The sequence below is a fragment of the Hemiscyllium ocellatum genome, unplaced genomic scaffold (genome assembly GCF_020745735.1).
Source record: "Hemiscyllium ocellatum isolate sHemOce1 unplaced genomic scaffold, sHemOce1.pat.X.cur. scaffold_1329_pat_ctg1, whole genome shotgun sequence".
Classification (NCBI taxonomy): domain Eukaryota; kingdom Metazoa; phylum Chordata; class Chondrichthyes; order Orectolobiformes; family Hemiscylliidae; genus Hemiscyllium; species Hemiscyllium ocellatum.
Genome location: NW_026867743.1, coordinates 40,992 through 65,244, shown reverse-complemented (window position 1 = coordinate 65,244; position 24,253 = coordinate 40,992). Strand labels below are relative to the sequence as shown.

The following is a 24,253-nucleotide window of genomic DNA, read 5'->3' as shown; positions in this document are numbered from 1 at the left end:
CGCACTGCATCATTCTACATTGAATGCTGACTAATCCACCGAGCCCGCACAATCACCGTACACAATGGGACAATGAAGCGTGGCCAATCCCGCAGAAGCTACACTTCTTTGTAAACGGAGCAGCCGGAGCAAACCCACGGGGAGAATGTTCAAACCGTTCAGACGGTGACGCGAGGGTCGATTGGAACCTGTGTCCCAAGCGTTCTGACTCAGCCAGTGTTAACCAGTCAGCCAAGTTCCGCTGAGCGACCTGGCGCCTGGCTCCATAGCTCAGCGGTTAGAGCACTGGTCTTGTAAACCAGAGGTCGTGAGTTCAAATCTCACTGGGGCCTCTCAGTCTTGTGGTATGACGCTGAGGAGCGCTGTGTTCTTCAAATTGCTCCTCGCCCGTTTGTCGTCCAACCGGCTTCTTGGAAGCACGAGCGTCCACCGGCGGGGCGGGTGGCGCTCCTGTTGGACTCATAGCTGCTGCTTTTGGGAATTGATGTCTGAAACGCCTCTCATTTCTCGTCTCCGACCAGGTGAGCAGGTTTTCCTGCAACTTCTTTCTTCTGCAGGCAAAGAACGGGGCTGTGTGTGTTCACCGATTAAGTTTGAGATCGCTGAACCGATTAAAGTTTGAGATCGCTGACCTCAGTCACTCCAAGCGACCGAATGACCATTCCCAATCATGTCTCCCGGTGATTCTCAGCTATCACAGAAGCATAGAATCCCTCCAGTTTGGAAACAGGCCATTCCGCCCAACTAGCCGCTCAGTGGTTCGCACTGCTGCCTCACAGCACTAGGGACGCAGTCACGATTCCAGCTTTAGGGGACTGTCTGTGTCGTGTTTGCACATTCGCCCAGAGTCTGCGTGGGTTTGCTCCGGTTCGCTCCCACTGTCTAAAGACGTGCAAGTCGTGTGAATTGGCCATTCTAAATTGCCCCTAGTCGTAGGTACATTATTCAGAGAGAAACGGGTCTGGGTGGGTTGATGTGGACTTGTTGGGCTGAAGGGCCTGTTTCCACACTGTCGCCAATCTAATTTATTCTAATCTCGTCAACACCGACCTGCAGAGAGCAGTCTACCCAGACCCATTCCGCACACTGCATCGTTGTACATTGAATGCTGACTAATCCATCGGGCCCGCACAATCACCGTACACAATGGGACAATGAAGCATGGCCAATCCCGCAGAAGCTGCACATCTCTGTAACCGGAGCAGCCGGAGCAAACCCACGCGCGCACGGGGAGAGAGAGTGTTCAAACTGTCCAGACGGTGACGCGAGGGCTGTTACCCAATCAGCCAAAGGTTCGCGGCGGCCGCTCGCCCGGCTCCATAGCTCAGCGGTTAGAGCGCTGGTCTCGTAAACCAGAGGGCGTGAGTTCAAATCTCACTGGGGCCTCATCGCATTTATCCTCTTTGCCAGGCCAGCCCGCAGTCAGTTTCAATGTTTGGTATGCGACTGACGAGTACCATGTTCGAATCGCTCAACGCCTGTTTATGGTCCAAGCGGCTTCTGAGGAAGGGCGAGTTTTCACCCCCAAACACCAGAGGAACGCGACGCGCTCCCGAATAACCCTGTTGGACTGAGAGCTGCTACTTTTGTCAAGTTGAGCTTTCCTGCAACTTCTGCTTTTGTCACTTACAGCGTTCAGTTGAAATCCAAAAACTTCTTTGTTCTGCAGGCAAAGAACGGGGCCGTGTGTGTTCACCGATTTCAGTTTGAGATCGCTGACCGATGATGTCTCCCGGTGATTCTCAGATATCACAGGAGCACAGAATCCCTCCAGTTTGGAAACAGTTTGGACTTGTTGGGCTGAAGGGCCTGTTTCCACACTGTCACCAATCTCATATATTCTTATCTCGTCAACACCGACCTGCAGAGAGCAATCTACCCAGGCCCATTCCGCGCACTGCATCATTCTACATTGAATGCTGACTAATCCACCGAGCCCGCACAATCACCGTACACAATGGGACAATGAAGCGTGGCCAATCCCGCAGAAGCTACACTTCTTTGTAAACGGAGCAGCCGGAGCAAACCCACGGGGAGAATGTTCAAACCGTTCAGACGGTGACGCGAGGGTCGATTGGAACCTGTGTCCCAAGCGTTCTGACTCAGCCAGTGTTAACCAGTCAGCCAAGTTCCGCTGAGCGACCTGGCGCCTGGCTCCATAGCTCAGCGGTTAGAGCACTGGTCTTGTAAACCAGAGGTCGTGAGTTCAAATCTCACTGGGGCCTCTCAGTCTTGTGGTATGACGCTGAGGAGCGCTGTGTTCTTCAAATTGCTCCTCGCCCGTTTGTCGTCCAACCGGCTTCTTGGAAGCACGAGCGTCCACCGGCGGGGCGGGTGGCGCTCCTGTTGGACTCATAGCTGCTGCTTTTGGGAATTGATGTCTGAAACGCCTCTCATTTCTCGTCTCCGACCAGGTGAGCAGGTTTTCCTGCAACTTCTTTCTTCTGCAGGCAAAGAACGGGGCTGTGTGTGTTCACCGATTAAAGTTTGAGATCGCTGAACCGATTAAAGTTTGAGATCGCTGACCTCAGTCACTCCAAGCGACCGAATGACCATTCCCAATCATGTCTCCCGGTGATTCTCAGCTATCACAGAAGCATAGAATCCCTCCAGTTTGGAAACAGGCCATTCCGCCCAACTAGCCGCTCAGTGGTTCGCACTGCTGCCTCACAGCACTAGGGACGCAGTCACGATTCCAGCTTTAGGGGACTGTCTGTGTCGTGTTTGCACATTCGCCCAGAGTCTGCGTGGGTTTGCTCCGGTTCGCTCCCACTGTCTGAAGACGTGCAAGTCGTGTGAATTGGCCATTCTAAATTGCCCCTAGTCGTAGGTACATTATTCAGAGAGAAACGGGTCTGGGTGGGTTGATGTGGACTTGTTGGGCTGAAGGGCCTGTTTCCACACTGTCGCCAATCTAATTTATTCTAATCTCGTCAACACCGACCTGCAGAGAGCAGTCTACCCAGACCCATTCCGCACACTGCATCGTTGTACATTGAATGCTGACTAATCCATCGAGCCCGCACAATCACCGTACACAATGGGACAATGAAGCATGGCCAATCCCGCAGAAGCTGCACATCTCTGTAACCGGAGCAGCCGGAGCAAACCCACGCGCGCACGGGGAGAGAGAGTGTTCAAACTGTCCAGACGGTGACGCGAGGGCTGTTACCCAATCAGCCAAAGGTTCGCGGCGGCCGCTCGCCCGGCTCCATAGCTCAGCGGTTAGAGCGCTGGTCTCGTAAACCAGAGGGCGTGAGTTCAAATCTCACTGGGGCCTCATCGCATTTATCCTCTTTGCCAGGCCAGCCCGCAGTCAGTTTCAATGTTTGGTATGCGACTGACGAGTACCATGTTCGAATCGCTCAACGCCTGTTTATGGTCCAAGCGGCTTCTGAGGAAGGGCGAGTTTTCACCCCCAAACACCAGAGGTACGCGACGCGCTCCCGAATAACCCTGTTGGACTGAGAGCTGCTACTTTTGTCAAGTTGAGCTTTCCTGCAACTTCTGCTTTTGTCACTTACAGCGTTCAGTTGAAATCCAAAAACTTCTTTGTTCTGCAGGCAAAGAACGGGGCCGTGTGTGTTCACCGATTTCAGTTTGAGATCGCTGACCGATGATGTCTCCCGGTGATTCTCAGATATCACAGGAGCACAGAATCCCTCCAGTTTGGAAACAGTTTGGACTTGTTGGGCTGAAGGGCCTGTTTCCACACTGTCACCAATCTCATATATTCTTATCTCGTCAACACCGACCTGCAGAGAGCAATCTACCCAGGCCCATTCCGCGCACTGCATCATTCTACATTGAATGCTGACTAATCCACCGAGCCCGCACAATCACCGTACACAATGGGACAATGAAGCGTGGCCAATCCCGCAGAAGCTACACTTCTTTGTAAACGGAGCAGCCGGAGCAAACCCACGGGGAGAATGTTCAAACCGTTCAGACGGTGACGCGAGGGTCGATTGGAACCTGTGTCCCAAGCGTTCTGACTCAGCCAGTGTTAACCAGTCAGCCAAGTTCCGCTGAGCGACCTGGCGCCTGGCTCCATAGCTCAGCGGTTAGAGCACTGGTCTTGTAAACCAGAGGTCGTGAGTTCAAATCTCACTGGGGCCTCTCAGTCTTGTGGTATGACGCTGAGGAGCGCTGTGTTCTTCAAATTGCTCCTCGCCCGTTTGTCGTCCAACCGGCTTCTTGGAAGCACGAGCGTCCACCGGCGGGGCGGGTGGCGCTCCTGTTGGACTCATAGCTGCTGCTTTTGGGAATTGATGTCTGAAACGCCTCTCATTTCTCGTCTCCGACCAGGTGAGCAGGTTTTCCTGCAACTTCTTTCTTCTGCAGGCAAAGAACGGGGCTGTGTGTGTTCACCGATTAAAGTTTGAGATCGCTGAACCGATTAAAGTTTGAGATCGCTGACCTCAGTCACTCCAAGCGACCGAATGACCATTCCCAATCATGTCTCCCGGTGATTCTCAGCTATCACAGAAGCATAGAATCCCTCCAGTTTGGAAACAGGCCATTCCGCCCAACTAGCCGCTCAGTGGTTCGCACTGCTGCCTCACAGCACTAGGGACGCAGTCACGATTCCAGCTTTAGGGGACTGTCTGTGTCGTGTTTGCACATTCGCCCAGAGTCTGCGTGGGTTTGCGCCGGTTCGCTCCCACTGTCTAAAGACGTGCAAGTCGTGTGAATTGGCCATTCTAAATTGCCCCTAGTCGTAGGTACATTATTCAGAGAGAAACGGGTCTGGGTGGGTTGATGTGGACTTGTTGGGCTGAAGGGCCTGTTTCCACACTGTCGCCAATCTAATTTATTCTAATCTCGTCAACACCGACCTGCAGAGAGCAGTCTACCCAGACCCATTCCGCACACTGCATCGTTGTACATTGAATGCTGACTAATCCATCGAGCCCGCACAATCACCGTACACAATGGGACAATGAAGCATGGCCAATCCCGCAGAAGCTGCACATCTCTGTAACCGGAGCAGCCGGAGCAAACCCACGCGCGCACGGGGAGAGAGAGTGTTCAAACTGTCCAGACGGTGACGCGAGGGCTGTTACCCAATCAGCCAAAGGTTCGCGGCGGCCGCTCGCCCGGCTCCATAGCTCAGCGGTTAGAGCGCTGGTCTCGTAAACCAGAGGGCGTGAGTTCAAATCTCACTGGGGCCTCATCGCATTTATCCTCTTTGCCAGGCCAGCCCGCAGTCAGTTTCAATGTTTGGTATGCGACTGACGAGTACCATGTTCGAATCGCTCAACGCCTGTTTATGGTCCAAGCGGCTTCTGAGGAAGGGCGAGTTTTCACCCCCAAACACCAGAGGTACGCGACGCGCTCCCGAATAACCCTGTTGGACTGAGAGCTGCTACTTTTGTCAAGTTGAGCTTTCCTGCAACTTCTGCTTTTGTCACTTACAGCGTTCAGTTGAAATCCAAAAACTTCTTTGTTCTGCAGGCAAAGAACGGGGCCGTGTGTGTTCACCGATTTCAGTTTGAGATCGCTGACCGATGATGTCTCCCGGTGATTCTCAGATATCACAGGAGCACAGAATCCCTCCAGTTTGGAAACAGTTTGGACTTGTTGGGCTGAAGGGCCTGTTTCCACACTGTCACCAATCTCATATATTCTTATCTCGTCAACACCGACCTGCAGAGAGCAATCTACCCAGGCCCATTCCGCGCACTGCATCATTCTACATTGAATGCTGACTAATCCACCGAGCCCGCACAATCACCGTACACAATGGGACAATGAAGCGTGGCCAATCCCGCAGAAGCTACACTTCTTTGTAAACGGAGCAGCCGGAGCAAACCCACGGGGAGAATGTTCAAACCGTTCAGACGGTGACGCGAGGGTCGATTGGAACCTGTGTCCCAAGCGTTCTGACTCAGCCAGTGTTAACCAGTCAGCCAAGTTCCGCTGAGCGACCTGGCGCCTGGCTCCATAGCTCAGCGGTTAGAGCACTGGTCTTGTAAACCAGAGGTCGTGAGTTCAAATCTCACTGGGGCCTCTCAGTCTTGTGGTATGACGCTGAGGAGCGCTGTGTTCTTCAAATTGCTCCTCGCCCGTTTGTCGTCCAACCGGCTTCTTGGAAGCACGAGCGTCCACCGGCGGGGCGGGTGGCGCTCCTGTTGGACTCATAGCTGCTGCTTTTGGGAATTGATGTCTGAAACGCCTCTCATTTCTCGTCTCCGACCAGGTGAGCAGGTTTTCCTGCAACTTCTTTCTTCTGCAGGCAAAGAACGGGGCTGTGTGTGTTCACCGATTAAAGTTTGAGATCGCTGAACCGATTAAAGTTTGAGATCGCTGACCTCAGTCACTCCAAGCGACCGAATGACCATTCCCAATCATGTCTCCCGGTGATTCTCAGCTATCACAGAAGCATAGAATCCCTCCAGTTTGGAAACAGGCCATTCCGCCCAACTAGCCGCTCAGTGGTTCGCACTGCTGCCTCACAGCACTAGGGACGCAGTCACGATTCCAGCTTTAGGGGACTGTCTGTGTCGTGTTTGCACATTCGCCCAGAGTCTGCGTGGGTTTGCGCCGGTTCGCTCCCACTGTCTAAAGACGTGCAAGTCGTGTGAATTGGCCATTCTAAATTGCCCCTAGTCGTAGGTACATTATTCAGAGAGAAACGGGTCTGGGTGGGTTGATGTGGACTTGTTGGGCTGAAGGGCCTGTTTCCACACTGTCGCCAATCTAATTTATTCTAATCTCGTCAACACCGACCTGCAGAGAGCAGTCTACCCAGACCCATTCCGCACACTGCATCGTTGTACATTGAATGCTGACTAATCCATCGAGCCCGCACAATCACCGTACACAATGGGACAATGAAGCATGGCCAATCCCGCAGAAGCTGCACATCTCTGTAACCGGAGCAGCCGGAGCAAACCCACGCGCGCACGGGGAGAGAGAGTGTTCAAACTGTCCAGACGGTGACGCGAGGGCTGTTACCCAATCAGCCAAAGGTTCGCGGCGGCCGCTCGCCCGGCTCCATAGCTCAGCGGTTAGAGCGCTGGTCTCGTAAACCAGAGGGCGTGAGTTCAAATCTCACTGGGGCCTCATCGCATTTATCCTCTTTGCCAGGCCAGCCCGCAGTCAGTTTCAATGTTTGGTATGCGACTGACGAGTACCATGTTCGAATCGCTCAACGCCTGTTTATGGTCCAAGCGGCTTCTGAGGAAGGGCGAGTTTTCACCCCCAAACACCAGAGGTACGCGACGCGCTCCCGAATAACCCTGTTGGACTGAGAGCTGCTACTTTTGTCAAGTTGAGCTTTCCTGCAACTTCTGCTTTTGTCACTTACAGCGTTCAGTTGAAATCCAAAAACTTCTTTGTTCTGCAGGCAAAGAACGGGGCCGTGTGTGTTCACCGATTTCAGTTTGAGATCGCTGACCGATGATGTCTCCCGGTGATTCTCAGATATCACAGGAGCACAGAATCCCTCCAGTTTGGAAACAGTTTGGACTTGTTGGGCTGAAGGGCCTGTTTCCACACTGTCACCAATCTCATATATTCTTATCTCGTCAACACCGACCTGCAGAGAGCAATCTACCCAGGCCCATTCCGCGCACTGCATCATTCTACATTGAATGCTGACTAATCCACCGAGCCCGCACAATCACCGTACACAATGGGACAATGAAGCGTGGCCAATCCCGCAGAAGCTACACTTCTTTGTAAACGGAGCAGCCGGAGCAAACCCACGGGGAGAATGTTCAAACCGTTCAGACGGTGACGCGAGGGTCGATTGGAACCTGTGTCCCAAGCGTTCTGACTCAGCCAGTGTTAACCAGTCAGCCAAGTTCCGCTGAGCGACCTGGCGCCTGGCTCCATAGCTCAGCGGTTAGAGCACTGGTCTTGTAAACCAGAGGTCGTGAGTTCAAATCTCACTGGGGCCTCTCAGTCTTGTGGTATGACGCTGAGGAGCGCTGTGTTCTTCAAATTGCTCCTCGCCCGTTTGTCGTCCAACCGGCTTCTTGGAAGCACGAGCGTCCACCGGCGGGGCGGGTGGCGCTCCTGTTGGACTCATAGCTGCTGCTTTTGGGAATTGATGTCTGAAACGCCTCTCATTTCTCGTCTCCGACCAGGTGAGCAGGTTTTCCTGCAACTTCTTTCTTCTGCAGGCAAAGAACGGGGCTGTGTGTGTTCACCGATTAAAGTTTGAGATCGCTGAACCGATTAAAGTTTGAGATCGCTGACCTCAGTCACTCCAAGCGACCGAATGACCATTCCCAATCATGTCTCCCGGTGATTCTCAGCTATCACAGAAGCATAGAATCCCTCCAGTTTGGAAACAGGCCATTCCGCCCAACTAGCCGCTCAGTGGTTCGCACTGCTGCCTCACAGCACTAGGGACGCAGTCACGATTCCAGCTTTAGGGGACTGTCTGTGTCGTGTTTGCACATTCGCCCAGAGTCTGCGTGGGTTTGCTCCGGTTCGCTCCCACTGTCTGAAGACGTGCAAGTCGTGTGAATTGGCCATTCTAAATTGCCCCTAGTCGTAGGTACATTATTCAGAGAGAAACGGGTCTGGGTGGGTTGATGTGGACTTGTTGGGCTGAAGGGCCTGTTTCCACACTGTCGCCAATCTAATTTATTCTAATCTCGTCAACACCGACCTGCAGAGAGCAGTCTACCCAGACCCATTCCGCACACTGCATCGTTGTACATTGAATGCTGACTAATCCATCGAGCCCGCACAATCACCGTACACAATGGGACAATGAAGCATGGCCAATCCCGCAGAAGCTGCACATCTCTGTAACCGGAGCAGCCGGAGCAAACCCACGCGCGCACGGGGAGAGAGAGTGTTCAAACTGTCCAGACGGTGACGCGAGGGCTGTTACCCAATCAGCCAAAGGTTCGCGGCGGCCGCTCGCCCGGCTCCATAGCTCAGCGGTTAGAGCGCTGGTCTCGTAAACCAGAGGGCGTGAGTTCAAATCTCACTGGGGCCTCATCGCATTTATCCTCTTTGCCAGGCCAGCCCGCAGTCAGTTTCAATGTTTGGTATGCGACTGACGAGTACCATGTTCGAATCGCTCAACGCCTGTTTATGGTCCAAGCGGCTTCTGAGGAAGGGCGAGTTTTCACCCCCAAACACCAGAGGTACGCGACGCGCTCCCGAATAACCCTGTTGGACTGAGAGCTGCTACTTTTGTCAAGTTGAGCTTTCCTGCAACTTCTGCTTTTGTCACTTACAGCGTTCAGTTGAAATCCAAAAACTTCTTTGTTCTGCAGGCAAAGAACGGGGCCGTGTGTGTTCACCGATTTCAGTTTGAGATCGCTGACCGATGATGTCTCCCGGTGATTCTCAGATATCACAGGAGCACAGAATCCCTCCAGTTTGGAAACAGTTTGGACTTGTTGGGCTGAAGGGCCTGTTTCCACACTGTCACCAATCTCATATATTCTTATCTCGTCAACACCGACCTGCAGAGAGCAATCTACCCAGGCCCATTCCGCGCACTGCATCATTCTACATTGAATGCTGACTAATCCACCGAGCCCGCACAATCACCGTACACAATGGGACAATGAAGCGTGGCCAATCCCGCAGAAGCTACACTTCTTTGTAAACGGAGCAGCCGGAGCAAACCCACGGGGAGAATGTTCAAACCGTTCAGACGGTGACGCGAGGGTCGATTGGAACCTGTGTCCCAAGCGTTCTGACTCAGCCAGTGTTAACCAGTCAGCCAAGTTCCGCTGAGCGACCTGGCGCCTGGCTCCATAGCTCAGCGGTTAGAGCACTGGTCTTGTAAACCAGAGGTCGTGAGTTCAAATCTCACTGGGGCCTCTCAGTCTTGTGGTATGACGCTGAGGAGCGCTGTGTTCTTCAAATTGCTCCTCGCCCGTTTGTCGTCCAACCGGCTTCTTGGAAGCACGAGCGTCCACCGGCGGGGCGGGTGGCGCTCCTGTTGGACTCATAGCTGCTGCTTTTGGGAATTGATGTCTGAAACGCCTCTCATTTCTCGTCTCCGACCAGGTGAGCAGGTTTTCCTGCAACTTCTTTCTTCTGCAGGCAAAGAACGGGGCTGTGTGTGTTCACCGATTAAAGTTTGAGATCGCTGAACCGATTAAAGTTTGAGATCGCTGACCTCAGTCACTCCAAGCGACCGAATGACCATTCCCAATCATGTCTCCCGGTGATTCTCAGCTATCACAGAAGCATAGAATCCCTCCAGTTTGGAAACAGGCCATTCCGCCCAACTAGCCGCTCAGTGGTTCGCACTGCTGCCTCACAGCACTAGGGACGCAGTCACGATTCCAGCTTTAGGGGACTGTCTGTGTCGTGTTTGCACATTCGCCCAGAGTCTGCGTGGGTTTGCTCCGGTTCGCTCCCACTGTCTAAAGACGTGCAAGTCGTGTGAATTGGCCATTCTAAATTGCCCCTAGTCGTAGGTACATTATTCAGAGAGAAACGGGTCTGGGTGGGTTGATGTGGACTTGTTGGGCTGAAGGGCCTGTTTCCACACTGTCGCCAATCTAATTTATTCTAATCTCGTCAACACCGACCTGCAGAGAGCAGTCTACCCAGACCCATTCCGCACACTGCATCGTTGTACATTGAATGCTGACTAATCCATCGAGCCCGCACAATCACCGTACACAATGGGACAATGAAGCATGGCCAATCCCGCAGAAGCTGCACATCTCTGTAACCGGAGCAGCCGGAGCAAACCCACGCGCGCACGGGGAGAGAGAGTGTTCAAACTGTCCAGACGGTGACGCGAGGGCTGTTACCCAATCAGCCAAAGGTTCGCGGCGGCCGCTCGCCCCGGCTCCATAGCTCAGCGGTTAGAGCGCTGGTCTCGTAAACCAGAGGGCGTGAGTTCAAATCTCACTGGGGCCTCATCGCATTTATCCTCTTTGCCAGGCCAGCCCGCAGTCAGTTTCAATGTTTGGTATGCGACTGACGAGTACCATGTTCGAATCGCTCAACGCCTGTTTATGGTCCAAGCGGCTTCTGAGGAAGGGCGAGTTTTCACCCCCAAACACCAGAGGTACGCGACGCGCTCCCGAATAACCCTGTTGGACTGAGAGCTGCTACTTTTGTCAAGTTGAGCTTTCCTGCAACTTCTGCTTTTGTCACTTACAGCGTTCAGTTGAAATCCAAAAACTTCTTTGTTCTGCAGGCAAAGAACGGGGCCGTGTGTGTTCACCGATTTCAGTTTGAGATCGCTGACCGATGATGTCTCCCGGTGATTCTCAGATATCACAGGAGCACAGAATCCCTCCAGTTTGGAAACAGTTTGGACTTGTTGGGCTGAAGGGCCTGTTTCCACACTGTCACCAATCTCATATATTCTTATCTCGTCAACACCGACCTGCAGAGAGCAATCTACCCAGGCCCATTCCGCGCACTGCATCATTCTACATTGAATGCTGACTAATCCACCGAGCCCGCACAATCACCGTACACAATGGGACAATGAAGCGTGGCCAATCCCGCAGAAGCTACACTTCTTTGTAAACGGAGCAGCCGGAGCAAACCCACGGGGAGAATGTTCAAACCGTTCAGACGGTGACGCGAGGGTCGATTGGAACCTGTGTCCCAAGCGTTCTGACTCAGCCAGTGTTAACCAGTCAGCCAAGTTCCGCTGAGCGACCTGGCGCCTGGCTCCATAGCTCAGCGGTTAGAGCACTGGTCTTGTAAACCAGAGGTCGTGAGTTCAAATCTCACTGGGGCCTCTCAGTCTTGTGGTATGACGCTGAGGAGCGCTGTGTTCTTCAAATTGCTCCTCGCCCGTTTGTCGTCCAACCGGCTTCTTGGAAGCACGAGCGTCCACCGGCGGGGCGGGTGGCGCTCCTGTTGGACTCATAGCTGCTGCTTTTGGGAATTGATGTCTGAAACGCCTCTCATTTCTCGTCTCCGACCAGGTGAGCAGGTTTTCCTGCAACTTCTTTCTTCTGCAGGCAAAGAACGGGGCTGTGTGTGTTCACCGATTAAAGTTTGAGATCGCTGAACCGATTAAAGTTTGAGATCGCTGACCTCAGTCACTCCAAGCGACCGAATGACCATTCCCAATCATGTCTCCCGGTGATTCTCAGCTATCACAGAAGCATAGAATCCCTCCAGTTTGGAAACAGGCCATTCCGCCCAACTAGCCGCTCAGTGGTTCGCACTGCTGCCTCACAGCACTAGGGACGCAGTCACGATTCCAGCTTTAGGGGACTGTCTGTGTCGTGTTTGCACATTCGCCCAGAGTCTGCGTGGGTTTGCTCCGGTTCGCTCCCACTGTCTAAAGACGTGCAAGTCGTGTGAATTGGCCATTCTAAATTGCCCCTAGTCGTAGGTACATTATTCAGAGAGAAACGGGTCTGGGTGGGTTGATGTGGACTTGTTGGGCTGAAGGGCCTGTTTCCACACTGTCGCCAATCTAATTTATTCTAATCTCGTCAACACCGACCTGCAGAGAGCAGTCTACCCAGACCCATTCCGCACACTGCATCGTTGTACATTGAATGCTGACTAATCCATCGAGCCCGCACAATCACCGTACACAATGGGACAATGAAGCATGGCCAATCCCGCAGAAGCTGCACATCTCTGTAACCGGAGCACCCGGAGCAAACCCACGCGCGCACGGGGAGAGAGAGTGTTCAAACTGTCCAGACGGTGACGCGAGGGCTGTTACCCAATCAGCCAAAGGTTCGCGGCGGCCGCTCGCCCGGCTCCATAGCTCAGCGGTTAGAGCGCTGGTCTCGTAAACCAGAGGGCGTGAGTTCAAATCTCACTGGGGCCTCATCGCATTTATCCTCTTTGCCAGGCCAGCCCGCAGTCAGTTTCAATGTTTGGTATGCGACTGACGAGTACCATGTTCGAATCGCTCAACGCCTGTTTATGGTCCAAGCGGCTTCTGAGGAAGGGCGAGTTTTCACCCCCAAACACCAGAGGTACGCGACGCGCTCCCGAATAACCCTGTTGGACTGAGAGCTGCTACTTTTGTCAAGTTGAGCTTTCCTGCAACTTCTGCTTTTGTCACTTACAGCGTTCAGTTGAAATCCAAAAACTTCTTTGTTCTGCAGGCAAAGAACGGGGCCGTGTGTGTTCACCGATTTCAGTTTGAGATCGCTGACCGATGATGTCTCCCGGTGATTCTCAGATATCACAGGAGCACAGAATCCCTCCAGTTTGGAAACAGTTTGGACTTGTTGGGCTGAAGGGCCTGTTTCCACACTGTCACCAATCTCATATATTCTTATCTCGTCAACACCGACCTGCAGAGAGCAATCTACCCAGGCCCATTCCGCGCACTGCATCATTCTACATTGAATGCTGACTAATCCACCGAGCCCGCACAATCACCGTACACAATGGGACAATGAAGCGTGGCCAATCCCGCAGAAGCTACACTTCTTTGTAAACGGAGCAGCCGGAGCAAACCCACGGGGAGAATGTTCAAACCGTTCAGACGGTGACGCGAGGGTCGATTGGAACCTGTGTCCCAAGCGTTCTGACTCAGCCAGTGTTAACCAGTCAGCCAAGTTCCGCTGAGCGACCTGGCGCCTGGCTGCATAGCTCAGCGGTTAGAGCACTGGTCTTGTAAACCAGAGGTCGTGAGTTCAAATCTCACTGGGGCCTCTCAGTCTTGTGGTATGACGCTGAGGAGCGCTGTGTTCTTCAAATTGCTCCTCGCCCGTTTGTCGTCCAACCGGCTTCTTGGAAGCACGAGCGTCCACCGGCGGGGCGGGTGGCGCTCCTGTTGGACTCATAGCTGCTGCTTTTGGGAATTGATGTCTGAAACGCCTCTCATTTCTCGTCTCCGACCAGGTGAGCAGGTTTTCCTGCAACTTCTTTCTTCTGCAGGCAAAGAACGGGGCTGTGTGTGTTCACCGATTAAAGTTTGAGATCGCTGAACCGATTAAAGTTTGAGATCGCTGACCTCAGTCACTCCAAGCGACCGAATGACCATTCCCAATCATGTCTCCCGGTGATTCTCAGCTATCACAGAAGCATAGAATCCCTCCAGTTTGGAAACAGGCCATTCCGCCCAACTAGCCGCTCAGTGGTTCGCACTGCTGCCTCACAGCACTAGGGACGCAGTCACGATTCCAGCTTTAGGGGACTGTCTGTGTCGTGTTTGCACATTCGCCCAGAGTCTGCGTGGGTTTGCTCCGGTTCGCTCCCACTGTCTAAAGACGTGCAAGTCGTGTGAATTGGCCATTCTAAATTGCCCCTAGTCGTAGGTACATTATTCAGAGAGAAACGGGTCTGGGTGGGTTGATGTGGACTTGTTGGGCTGAAGGGCCTGTTTCCACACTGTCGCCAATCTAATTTATTCTAATCTCGTCAACACCGACCTGCAGAGAGCAGTCTACCCAGACCCATTCCGCACACTGCATCGTTGTACATTGAATGCTGACTAATCCATCGAGCCCGCACAATCACCGTACACAATGGGACAATGAAGCATGGCCAATCCCGCAGAAGCTGCACATCTCTGTAACCGGAGCAGCCGGAGCAAACCCACGCGCGCACGGGGAGAGAGAGTGTTCAAACTGTCCAGACGGTGACGCGAGGGCTGTTACCCAATCAGCCAAAGGTTCGCGGCGGCCGCTCGCCCGGCTCCATAGCTCAGCGGTTAGAGCGCTGGTCTCGTAAACCAGAGGGCGTGAGTTCAAATCTCACTGGGGCCTCATCGCATTTATCCTCTTTGCCAGGCCAGCCCGCAGTCAGTTTCAATGTTTGGTATGCGACTGACGAGTACCATGTTCGAATCGCTCAACGCCTGTTTATGGTCCAAGCGGCTTCTGAGGAAGGGCGAGTTTTCACCCCCAAACACCAGAGGTACGCGACGCGCTCCCGAATAACCCTGTTGGACTGAGAGCTGCTACTTTTGTCAAGTTGAGCTTTCCTGCAACTTCTGCTTTTGTCACTTACAGCGTTCAGTTGAAATCCAAAAACTTCTTTGTTCTGCAGGCAAAGAACGGGGCCGTGTGTGTTCACCGATTTCAGTTTGAGATCGCTGACCGATGATGTCTCCCGGTGATTCTCAGATATCACAGGAGCACAGAATCCCTCCAGTTTGGAAACAGTTTGGACTTGTTGGGCTGAAGGGCCTGTTTCCACACTGTCACCAATCTCATATATTCTTATCTCGTCAACACCGACCTGCAGAGAGCAATCTACCCAGGCCCATTCCGCGCACTGCATCATTCTACATTGAATGCTGACTAATCCACCGAGCCCGCACAATCACCGTACACAATGGGACAATGAAGCGTGGCCAATCCCGCAGAAGCTACACTTCTTTGTAAACGGAGCAGCCGGAGCAAACCCACGGGGAGAATGTTCAAACCGTTCAGACGGTGACGCGAGGGTCGATTGGAACCTGTGTCCCAAGCGTTCTGACTCAGCCAGTGTTAACCAGTCAGCCAAGTTCCGCTGAGCGACCTGGCGCCTGGCTCCATAGCTCAGCGGTTAGAGCACTGGTCTTGTAAACCAGAGGTCGTGAGTTCAAATCTCACTGGGGCCTCTCAGTCTTGTGGTATGACGCTGAGGAGCGCTGTGTTCTTCAAATTGCTCCTCGCCCGTTTGTCGTCCAACCGGCTTCTTGGAAGCACGAGCGTCCACCGGCGGGGCGGGTGGCGCTCCTGTTGGACTCATAGCTGCTGCTTTTGGGAATTGATGTCTGAAACGCCTCTCATTTCTCGTCTCCGACCAGGTGAGCAGGTTTTCCTGCAACTTCTTTCTTCTGCAGGCAAAGAACGGGGCTGTGTGTGTTCACCGATTAAAGTTTGAGATCGCTGAACCGATTAAAGTTTGAGATCGCTGACCTCAGTCACTCCAAGCGACCGAATGACCATTCCCAATCATGTCTCCCGGTGATTCTCAGCTATCACAGAAGCATAGAATCCCTCCAGTTTGGAAACAGGCCATTCCGCCCAACTAGCCGCTCAGTGGTTCGCACTGCTGCCTCACAGCACTAGGGACGCAGTCACGATTCCAGCTTTAGGGGACTGTCTGTGTCGTGTTTGCACATTCGCCCAGAGTCTGCGTGGGTTTGCTCCGGTTCGCTCCCACTGTCTAAAGACGTGCAAGTCGTGTGAATTGGCCATTCTAAATTGCCCCTAGTCGTAGGTACATTATTCAGAGAGAAACGGGTCTGGGTGGGTTGATGTGGACTTGTTGGGCTGAAGGGCCTGTTTCCACACTGTCGCCAATCTAATTTATTCTAATCTCGTCAACACCGACCTGCAGAGAGCAGTCTACCCAGACCCATTCCGCACACTGCATCGTTGTACATTGAATGCTGACTAATCCATCGAGCCCGCACAATCACCGTACACAATGGGACAATGAAGCGTGGCCAATCCCGCAGAAGCTGCACATCTTTGTAAACGGAGCAGCCGGAGCAAACCCACGGGGAGAATGTTCAAACCGTTCAGACGGTGACGCGAGGGTCGATTGGAACCTGTGTCCCAAGCGTTCTGACTCAGCCAGTGTTAACCAGTCAGCCAAGTTCCGCTGAGCAACCTGGCGCCTGGCTCCATAGCTCAGCGGTTAGAGCACTGGTCTTGTAAACCAGAGGTCGTGAGTTCAAATCTCACTGGGGCCTCTCAGTCTTGTGGTATGACGCTGAGGAGCGCTGTGTTCTTCAAATTGCTCCTCGCCCGTTTGTCGTCCAACCGGCTTCTTGGAAGCACGAGCGTCCACCGGCGGGGCGGGTGGCGCTCCTGTTGGACTCATAGCTGCTGCTTTTGGGAATTGATGTCTGAAACGCCTCTCATTTCTCGTCTCCGACCAGGTGAGCAGGTTTTCCTGCAACTTCTTTCTTCTGCAGGCAAAGAACGGGGCTGTGTGTGTTCACCGATTAAAGTTTGAGATCGCTGAACCGATTAAAGTTTGAGATCGCTGACCTCAGTCACTCCAAGCGACCGAATGACCATTCCCAATCATGTCTCCCGGTGATTCTCAGCTATCACAGAAGCATAGAATCCCTCCAGTTTGGAAACAGGCCATTCCGCCCAACTAGCCGCTCAGTGGTTCGCACTGCTGCCTCACAGCACTAGGGACGCAGTCACGATTCCAGCTTTAGGGGACTGTCTGTGTCGTGTTTGCACATTCGCCCAGAGTCTGCGTGGGTTTGCTCCGGTTCGCTCCCACTGTCTAAAGACGTGCAAGTCGTGTGAATTGGCCATTCTAAATTGCCCCTAGTCGTAGGTACATTATTCAGAGAGAAACGGGTCTGGGTGGGTTGATGTGGACTTGTTGGGCTGAAGGGCCTGTTTCCACACTGTCGCCAATCTAATTTATTCTAATCTCGTCAACACCGACCTGCAGAGAGCAGTCTACCCAGACCCATTCCGCACACTGCATCGTTGTACATTGAATGCTGACTAATCCATCGAGCCCGCACAATCACCGTACACAATGGGACAATGAAGCATGGCCAATCCCGCAGAAGCTGCACATCTCTGTAACCGGAGCAGCCGGAGCAAACCCACGCGCGCACGGGGAGAGAGAGTGTTCAAACTGTCCAGACGGTGACGCGAGGGCTGTTACCCAATCAGCCAAAGGTTCGCGGCGGCCGCTCGCCCGGCTCCATAGCTCAGCGGTTAGAGCGCTGGTCTCGTAAACCAGAGGGCGTGAGTTCAAATCTCACTGGGGCCTCATCGCATTTATCCTCTTTGCCAGGCCAGCCCGCAGTCAGTTTCAATGTTTGGTATGCGACTGACGAGTACCATGTTCGAATCGCTCAACGCCTGTTTATGGTCCAAGCGGCTTCTGAGGAAGGGCGAGTTTTCACCCCCAAACACCAGAGGTACGCGACGCGCTCCCGAATAACCCTGTTGGACTGAGAGCTGCTACTTTTGTCAAGTTGAGCTTTCCTGCAACTTCTGCTTTTGTCACTTACAGCGTTCAGTTGAAATCCAAAAACTTCTTTGTTCTGCAGGCAAAGAACGGGGCCGTGTGTGTTCACCGATTTCAGTTTGAGATCGCTGACCGATGATGTCTCCCGGTGATTCTCAGATATCACAGGAGCACAGAATCCCTCCAGTTTGGAAACAGTTTGGACTTGTTGGGCTGAAGGGCCTGTTTCCACACTGTCACCAATCTCATATATTCTTATCTCGTCAACACCGACCTGCAGAGAGCAATCTACCCAGGCCCATTCCGCGCACTGCATCATTCTACATTGAATGCTGACTAATCCACCGAGCCCGCACAATCACCGTACACAATGGGACAATGAAGCGTGGCCAATCCCGCAGAAGCTACACTTCTTTGTAAACGGAGCAGCCGGAGCAAACCCACGGGGAGAATGTTCAAACCGTTCAGACGGTGACGCGAGGGTCGATTGGAACCTGTGTCCCAAGCGTTCTGACTCAGCCAGTGTTAACCAGTCAGCCAAGTTCCGCTGAGCGACCTGGCGCCTGGCTGCATAGCTCAGCGGTTAGAGCACTGGTCTTGTAAACCAGAGGTCGTGAGTTCAAATCTCACTGGGGCCTCTCAGTCTTGTGGTATGACGCTGAGGAGCGCTGTGTTCTTCAAATTGCTCCTCGCCCGTTTGTCGTCCAACCGGCTTCTTGGAAGCACGAGCGTCCACCGGCGGGGGCGGGTGGCGCTCCTGTTGGACTCATAGCTGCTGCTTTTGGGAATTGATGTCTGAAACGCCTCTCATTTCTCGTCTCCGACCAGGTGAGCAGGTTTTCCTGCAACTTCTTTCTTCTGCAGGCAAAGAACGGGGCTGTGTGTGTTCACCGATTAAAGTTTGAGATCGCTGAACCGATTAAAGTTTGAGATCGCTGACCTCAGTCACTCCAAGCGACCGAATGACCATTCCCAATCATGTCTCCCGGTGATTCTCAGCTATCACAGAAGCATAGAATCCCTCCAGTTTGGAAACAGGCCATTCCGCCCAACTAGCCGCTCAGTGGTTCGCACTGCTGCCTCACAGCACTAGGGACGCAGTCACGATTCCAGCTTTAGGGGACTGTCTGTGTCGTGTTTGCACATTCGCCCAGAGTCTGCGTGGGTTTGCTCCGGTTCGCTCCCACTGTCTAAAGACGTGCAAGTCGTGTGAATTGGCCATTCTAAATTGCCCCTAGTCGTAGGTACATTATTCAGAGAGAAACGGGTCTGGGTGGGTTGATGTGGACTTGTTGGGCTGAAGGGCCTGTTTCCACACTGTCGCCAATCTAATTTATTCTAATCTCGTCAACACCGACCTGCAGAGAGCAGTCTACCCAGACCCATTCCGCACACTGCATCGTTGTACATTGAATGCTGACTAATCCATCGAGCCCGCACAATCACCGTACACAATGGGACAATGAAGCATGGCCAATCCCGCAGAAGCTGCACATCTCTGTAACCGGAGCAGCCGGAGCAAACCCACGCGCGCACGGGGAGAGAGAGTGTTCAAACTGTCCAGACGGTGACGCGAGGGCTGTTACCCAATCAGCCAAAGGTTCGCGGCGGCCGCTCGCCCGGCTCCATAGCTCAGCGGTTAGAGCGCTGGTCTCGTAAACCAGAGGGCGTGAGTTCAAATCTCACTGGGGCCTCATCGCATTTATCCTCTTTGCCAGGCCAGCCCGCAGTCAGTTTCAATGTTTGGTATGCGACTGACGAGTACCATGTTCGAATCGCTCAACGCCTGTTTATGGTCCAAGCGGCTTCTGAGGAAGGGCGAGTTTTCACCCCCAAACACCAGAGGTACGCGACGCGCTCCCGAATAACCCTGTTGGACTGAGAGCTGCTACTTTTGTCAAGTTGAGCTTTCCTGCAACTTCTGCTTTTGTCACTTACAGCGTTCAGTTGAAATCCAAAAACTTCTTTGTTCTGCAGGCAAAGAACGGGGCCGTGTGTGTTCACCGATTTCAGTTTGAGATCGCTGACCGATGATGTCTCCCGGTGATTCTCAGATATCACAGGAGCACAGAATCCCTCCAGTTTGGAAACAGTTTGGACTTGTTGGGCTGAAGGGCCTGTTTCCACACTGTCACCAATCTCATATATTCTTATCTCGTCAACACCGACCTGCAGAGAGCAATCTACCCAGGCCCATTCCGCGCACTGCATCATTCTACATTGAATGCTGACTAATCCACCGAGCCCGCACAATCACCGTACACAATGGGACAATGAAGCGTGGCCAATCCCGCAGAAGCTACACTTCTTTGTAAACGGAGCAGCCGGAGCAAACCCACGGGGAGAATGTTCAAACCGTTCAGACGGTGACGCGAGGGTCGATTGGAACCTGTGTCCCAAGCGTTCTGACTCAGCCAGTGTTAACCAGTCAGCCAAGTTCCGCTGAGCGACCTGGCGCCTGGCTCCATAGCTCAGCGGTTAGAGCACTGGTCTTGTAAACCAGAGGTCGTGAGTTCAAATCTCACTGGGGCCTCTCAGTCTTGTGGTATGACGCTGAGGAGCGCTGTGTTCTTCAAATTGCTCCTCGCCCGTTTGTCGTCCAACCGGCTTCTTGGAAGCACGAGCGTCCACCGGCGGGGCGGGTGGCGCTCCTGTTGGACTCATAGCTGCTGCTTTTGGGAATTGATGTCTGAAACGCCTCTCATTTCTCGTCTCCGACCAGGTGAGCAGGTTTTCCTGCAACTTCTTTCTTCTGCAGGCAAAGAACGGGGCTGTGTGTGTTCACCGATTAAAGTTTGAGATCGCTGAACCGATTAAAGTTTGAGATCGCTGACCTCAGTCACTCCAAGCGACCGAATGACCATTCCCAATCATGTCTCCCGGTGATTCTCAGCTATCACAGAAGCATAGAATCCCTCCAGTTTGGAAACAGGCCATTCCGCCCAACTAGCCGCTCAGTGGTTCGCACTGCTGCCTCACAGCACTAGGGACGCAGTCACGATTCCAGCTTTAGGGGACTGTCTGTGTCGTGTTTGCACATTCGCCCAGAGTCTGCGTGGGTTTGCTCCGGTTCGCTCCCACTGTCTAAAGACGTGCAAGTCGTGTGAATTGGCCATTCTAAATTGCCCCTAGTCGTAGGTACATTATTCAGAGAGAAACGGGTCTGGGTGGGTTGATGTGGACTTGTTGGGCTGAAGGGCCTGTTTCCACACTGTCGCCAATCTAATTTATTCTAATCTCGTCAACACCGACCTGCAGAGAGCAGTCTACCCAGACCCATTCCGCACACTGCATCGTTGTACATTGAATGCTGACTAATCCATCGAGCCCGCACAATCACCGTACACAATGGGACAATGAAGCATGGCCAATCCCGCAGAAGCTGCACATCTCTGTAACCGGAGCAGCCGGAGCAAACCCACGCGCGCACGGGGAGAGAGAGTGTTCAAACTGTCCAGACGGTGACGCGAGGGCTGTTACCCAATCAGCCAAAGGTTCGCGGCGGCCGCTCGCCCGGCTCCATAGCTCAGCGGTTAGAGCGCTGGTCTCGTAAACCAGAGGGCGTGAGTTCAAATCTCACTGGGGCCTCATCGCATTTATCCTCTTTGCCAGGCCAGCCCGCAGTCAGTTTCAATGTTTGGTATGCGACTGACGAGTACCATGTTCGAATCGCTCAACGCCTGTTTATGGTCCAAGCGGCTTCTGAGGAAGGGCGAGTTTTCACCCCCAAACACCAGAGGTACGCGACGCGCTCCCGAATAACCCTGTTGGACTGAGAGCTGCTACTTTTGTCAAGTTGAGCTTTCCTGCAACTTCTGCTTTTGTCACTTACAGCGTTCAGTTGAAATCCAAAAACTTCTTTGTTCTGCAGGCAAAGAACGGGGCCGTGTGTGTTCACCGATTTCAGTTTGAGATCGCTGACCGATGATGTCTCCCGGTGATTCTCAGATATCACAGGAGCACAGAATCCCTCCAGTTTGGAAACAGTTTGGACTTGTTGGGCTGAAGGGCCTGTTTCCACACTGTCACCAATCTCATATATTCTTATCTCGTCAACACCGACCTGCAGAGAGCAATCTACCCAGGCCCATTCCGCGCACTGCATCATTCTACATTGAATGCTGACTAATCCACCGAGCCCGCACAATCACCGTACACAATGGGACAATGAAGCGTGGCCAATCCCGCAGAAGCTACACTTCTTTGTAAACGGAGCAGCCGGAGCAAACCCACGGGGAGAATGTTCAAACCGTTCAGACGGTGACGCGAGGGTCGATTGGAACCTGTGTCCCAAGCGTTCTGACTCAGCCAGTGTTAACCAGTCAGCCAAGTTCCGCTGAGCAACCTGGCGCCTGGCTCCATAGCTCAGCGGTTAGAGCACTGGTCTTGTAAACCAGAGGTCGTGAGTTCAAATCTCACTGGGGCCTCTCAGTCTTGTGGTATGACGCTGAGGAGCGCTGTGTTCTTCAAATTGCTCCTCGCCCGTTTGTCGTCCAACCGGCTTCTTGGAAGCACGAGCGTCCACCGGCGGGGCGGGTGGCGCTCCTGTTGGACTCATAGCTGCTGCTTTTGGGAATTGATGTCTGAAACGCCTCTCATTTCTCGTCTCCGACCAGGTGAGCAGGTTTTCCTGCAACTTCTTTCTTCTGCAGGCAAAGAACGGGGCTGTGTGTGTTCACCGATTAAAGTTTGAGATCGCTGAACCGATTAAAGTTTGAGATCGCTGACCTCAGTCACTCCAAGCGACCGAATGACCATTCCCAATCATGTCTCCCGGTGATTCTCAGCTATCACAGAAGCATAGAATCCCTCCAGTTTGGAAACAGGCCATTCCGCCCAACTAGCCGCTCAGTGGTTCGCACTGCTGCCTCACAGCACTAGGGACGCAGTCACGATTCCAGCTTTAGGGGACTGTCTGTGTCGTGTTTGCACATTCGCCCAGAGTCTGCGTGGGTTTGCTCCGGTTCGCTCCCACTGTCTAAAGACGTGCAAGTCGTGTGAATTGGCCATTCTAAATTGCCCCTAGTCGTAGGTACATTATTCAGAGAGAAACGGGTCTGGGTGGGTTGATGTGGACTTGTTGGGCTGAAGGGCCTGTTTCCACACTGTCGCCAATCTAATTTATTCTAATCTCGTCAACACCGACCTGCAGAGAGCAGTCTACCCAGACCCATTCCGCACACTGCATCGTTGTACATTGAATGCTGACTAATCCATCGAGCCCGCACAATCACCGTACACAATGGGACAATGAAGCATGGCCAATCCCGCAGAAGCTGCACATCTCTGTAACCGGAGCAGCCGGAGCAAACCCACGCGCGCACGGGGAGAGAGAGTGTTCAAACTGTCCAGACGGTGACGCGAGGGCTGTTACCCAATCAGCCAAAGGTTCGCGGCGGCCGCTCGCCCGGCTCCATAGCTCAGCGGTTAGAGCGCTGGTCTCGTAAACCAGAGGGCGTGAGTTCAAATCTCACTGGGGCCTCATCGCATTTATCCTCTTTGCCAGGCCAGCCCGCAGTCAGTTTCAATGTTTGGTATGCGACTGACGAGTACCATGTTCGAATCGCTCAACGCCTGTTTATGGTCCAAGCGGCTTCTGAGGAAGGGCGAGTTTTCACCCCCAAACACCAGAGGTACGCGACGCGCTCCCGAATAACCCTGTTGGACTGAGAGCTGCTACTTTTGTCAAGTTGAGCTTTCCTGCAACTTCTGCTTTTGTCACTTACAGCGTTCAGTTGAAATCCAAAAACTTCTTTGTTCTGCAGGCAAAGAACGGGGCCGTGTGTGTTCACCGATTTCAGTTTGAGATCGCTGACCGATGATGTCTCCCGGTGATTCTCAGATATCACAGGAGCACAGAATCCCTCCAGTTTGGAAACAGTTTGGACTTGTTGGCTGAAGGGCCTGTTTCCACACTGTCACCAATCTCATATATTCTTATCTCGTCAACACCGACCTGCAGAGAGCAATCTACCCAGGCCCATTCCGCGCACTGCATCATTCTACATTGAATGCTGACTAATCCACCGAGCCCGCACAATCACCGTACACAATGGGACAATGAAGCGTGGCCAATCCCGCAGAAGCTACACTTCTTTGTAAACGGAGCAGCCGGAGCAAACCCACGGGGAGAATGTTCAAACCGTTCAGACGGTGACGCGAGGGTCGATTGGAACCTGTGTCCCAAGCGTTCTGACTCAGCCAGTGTTAACCAGTCAGCCAAGTTCCGCTGAGCGACCTGGCGCCTGGCTCCATAGCTCAGCGGTTAGAGCACTGGTCTTGTAAACCAGAGATCGTGAGTTCAAATCTCACTGGGGCCTCTCAGTCTTGTGGTATGACGCTGAGGAGCGCTGTGTTCTTCAAATTGCTCCTCGCCCGTTTGTCGTCCAACCGGCTTCTTGGAAGCACGAGCGTCCACCGGCGGGGCGGG

The 24,253-nt window shown here is 53.2% G+C and overlaps 23 non-coding genes across 23 annotated transcripts; all 23 read left to right on the top strand.

The window, feature by feature from the left end:
* The first annotated feature begins 259 nt into the window (after window positions 1–259).
* Window positions 260–332, top strand: trnat-ugu (transfer RNA threonine (anticodon UGU)). Its single transcript has one exon. It is a non-coding gene; the product is annotated as a tRNA-Thr (tRNA).
* Window positions 333–1,313: 981 nt separating this feature from the next.
* trnat-cgu (transfer RNA threonine (anticodon CGU)) lies at window positions 1,314–1,386 on the top strand. Its single transcript has one exon. It is a non-coding gene; the product is annotated as a tRNA-Thr (tRNA).
* Window positions 1,387–2,152: 766 nt separating this feature from the next.
* Window positions 2,153–2,225, top strand: trnat-ugu (transfer RNA threonine (anticodon UGU)). The gene has a single exon. It is a non-coding gene; the product is annotated as a tRNA-Thr (tRNA).
* A 982-nt stretch (window positions 2,226–3,207) lies between these two features.
* trnat-cgu (transfer RNA threonine (anticodon CGU)) lies at window positions 3,208–3,280 on the top strand. Its single transcript has one exon. It is a non-coding gene; the product is annotated as a tRNA-Thr (tRNA).
* A 766-nt stretch (window positions 3,281–4,046) lies between these two features.
* trnat-ugu (transfer RNA threonine (anticodon UGU)) lies at window positions 4,047–4,119 on the top strand. The gene has a single exon. It is a non-coding gene; the product is annotated as a tRNA-Thr (tRNA).
* A 982-nt stretch (window positions 4,120–5,101) lies between these two features.
* Window positions 5,102–5,174, top strand: trnat-cgu (transfer RNA threonine (anticodon CGU)). The gene has a single exon. It is a non-coding gene; the product is annotated as a tRNA-Thr (tRNA).
* Window positions 5,175–5,940: 766 nt separating this feature from the next.
* On the top strand, window positions 5,941–6,013 carry trnat-ugu (transfer RNA threonine (anticodon UGU)). Its single transcript has one exon. It is a non-coding gene; the product is annotated as a tRNA-Thr (tRNA).
* A 982-nt stretch (window positions 6,014–6,995) lies between these two features.
* trnat-cgu (transfer RNA threonine (anticodon CGU)) lies at window positions 6,996–7,068 on the top strand. Its single transcript has one exon. It is a non-coding gene; the product is annotated as a tRNA-Thr (tRNA).
* Window positions 7,069–7,834: 766 nt separating this feature from the next.
* trnat-ugu (transfer RNA threonine (anticodon UGU)) lies at window positions 7,835–7,907 on the top strand. The gene has a single exon. It is a non-coding gene; the product is annotated as a tRNA-Thr (tRNA).
* A 982-nt stretch (window positions 7,908–8,889) lies between these two features.
* On the top strand, window positions 8,890–8,962 carry trnat-cgu (transfer RNA threonine (anticodon CGU)). Its single transcript has one exon. It is a non-coding gene; the product is annotated as a tRNA-Thr (tRNA).
* A 766-nt stretch (window positions 8,963–9,728) lies between these two features.
* On the top strand, window positions 9,729–9,801 carry trnat-ugu (transfer RNA threonine (anticodon UGU)). The gene has a single exon. It is a non-coding gene; the product is annotated as a tRNA-Thr (tRNA).
* A 983-nt stretch (window positions 9,802–10,784) lies between these two features.
* On the top strand, window positions 10,785–10,857 carry trnat-cgu (transfer RNA threonine (anticodon CGU)). Its single transcript has one exon. It is a non-coding gene; the product is annotated as a tRNA-Thr (tRNA).
* A 766-nt stretch (window positions 10,858–11,623) lies between these two features.
* Window positions 11,624–11,696, top strand: trnat-ugu (transfer RNA threonine (anticodon UGU)). Its single transcript has one exon. It is a non-coding gene; the product is annotated as a tRNA-Thr (tRNA).
* A 982-nt stretch (window positions 11,697–12,678) lies between these two features.
* Window positions 12,679–12,751, top strand: trnat-cgu (transfer RNA threonine (anticodon CGU)). Its single transcript has one exon. It is a non-coding gene; the product is annotated as a tRNA-Thr (tRNA).
* A 1,821-nt stretch (window positions 12,752–14,572) lies between these two features.
* trnat-cgu (transfer RNA threonine (anticodon CGU)) lies at window positions 14,573–14,645 on the top strand. Its single transcript has one exon. It is a non-coding gene; the product is annotated as a tRNA-Thr (tRNA).
* A 766-nt stretch (window positions 14,646–15,411) lies between these two features.
* On the top strand, window positions 15,412–15,484 carry trnat-ugu (transfer RNA threonine (anticodon UGU)). Its single transcript has one exon. It is a non-coding gene; the product is annotated as a tRNA-Thr (tRNA).
* A 1,010-nt stretch (window positions 15,485–16,494) lies between these two features.
* On the top strand, window positions 16,495–16,567 carry trnat-ugu (transfer RNA threonine (anticodon UGU)). Its single transcript has one exon. It is a non-coding gene; the product is annotated as a tRNA-Thr (tRNA).
* Window positions 16,568–17,549: 982 nt separating this feature from the next.
* Window positions 17,550–17,622, top strand: trnat-cgu (transfer RNA threonine (anticodon CGU)). Its single transcript has one exon. It is a non-coding gene; the product is annotated as a tRNA-Thr (tRNA).
* Window positions 17,623–19,444: 1,822 nt separating this feature from the next.
* trnat-cgu (transfer RNA threonine (anticodon CGU)) lies at window positions 19,445–19,517 on the top strand. Its single transcript has one exon. It is a non-coding gene; the product is annotated as a tRNA-Thr (tRNA).
* Window positions 19,518–20,283: 766 nt separating this feature from the next.
* Window positions 20,284–20,356, top strand: trnat-ugu (transfer RNA threonine (anticodon UGU)). Its single transcript has one exon. It is a non-coding gene; the product is annotated as a tRNA-Thr (tRNA).
* A 982-nt stretch (window positions 20,357–21,338) lies between these two features.
* trnat-cgu (transfer RNA threonine (anticodon CGU)) lies at window positions 21,339–21,411 on the top strand. The gene has a single exon. It is a non-coding gene; the product is annotated as a tRNA-Thr (tRNA).
* Window positions 21,412–22,177: 766 nt separating this feature from the next.
* Window positions 22,178–22,250, top strand: trnat-ugu (transfer RNA threonine (anticodon UGU)). The gene has a single exon. It is a non-coding gene; the product is annotated as a tRNA-Thr (tRNA).
* A 982-nt stretch (window positions 22,251–23,232) lies between these two features.
* On the top strand, window positions 23,233–23,305 carry trnat-cgu (transfer RNA threonine (anticodon CGU)). The gene has a single exon. It is a non-coding gene; the product is annotated as a tRNA-Thr (tRNA).
* Window positions 23,306–24,253: the final 948 nt, after the last annotated feature.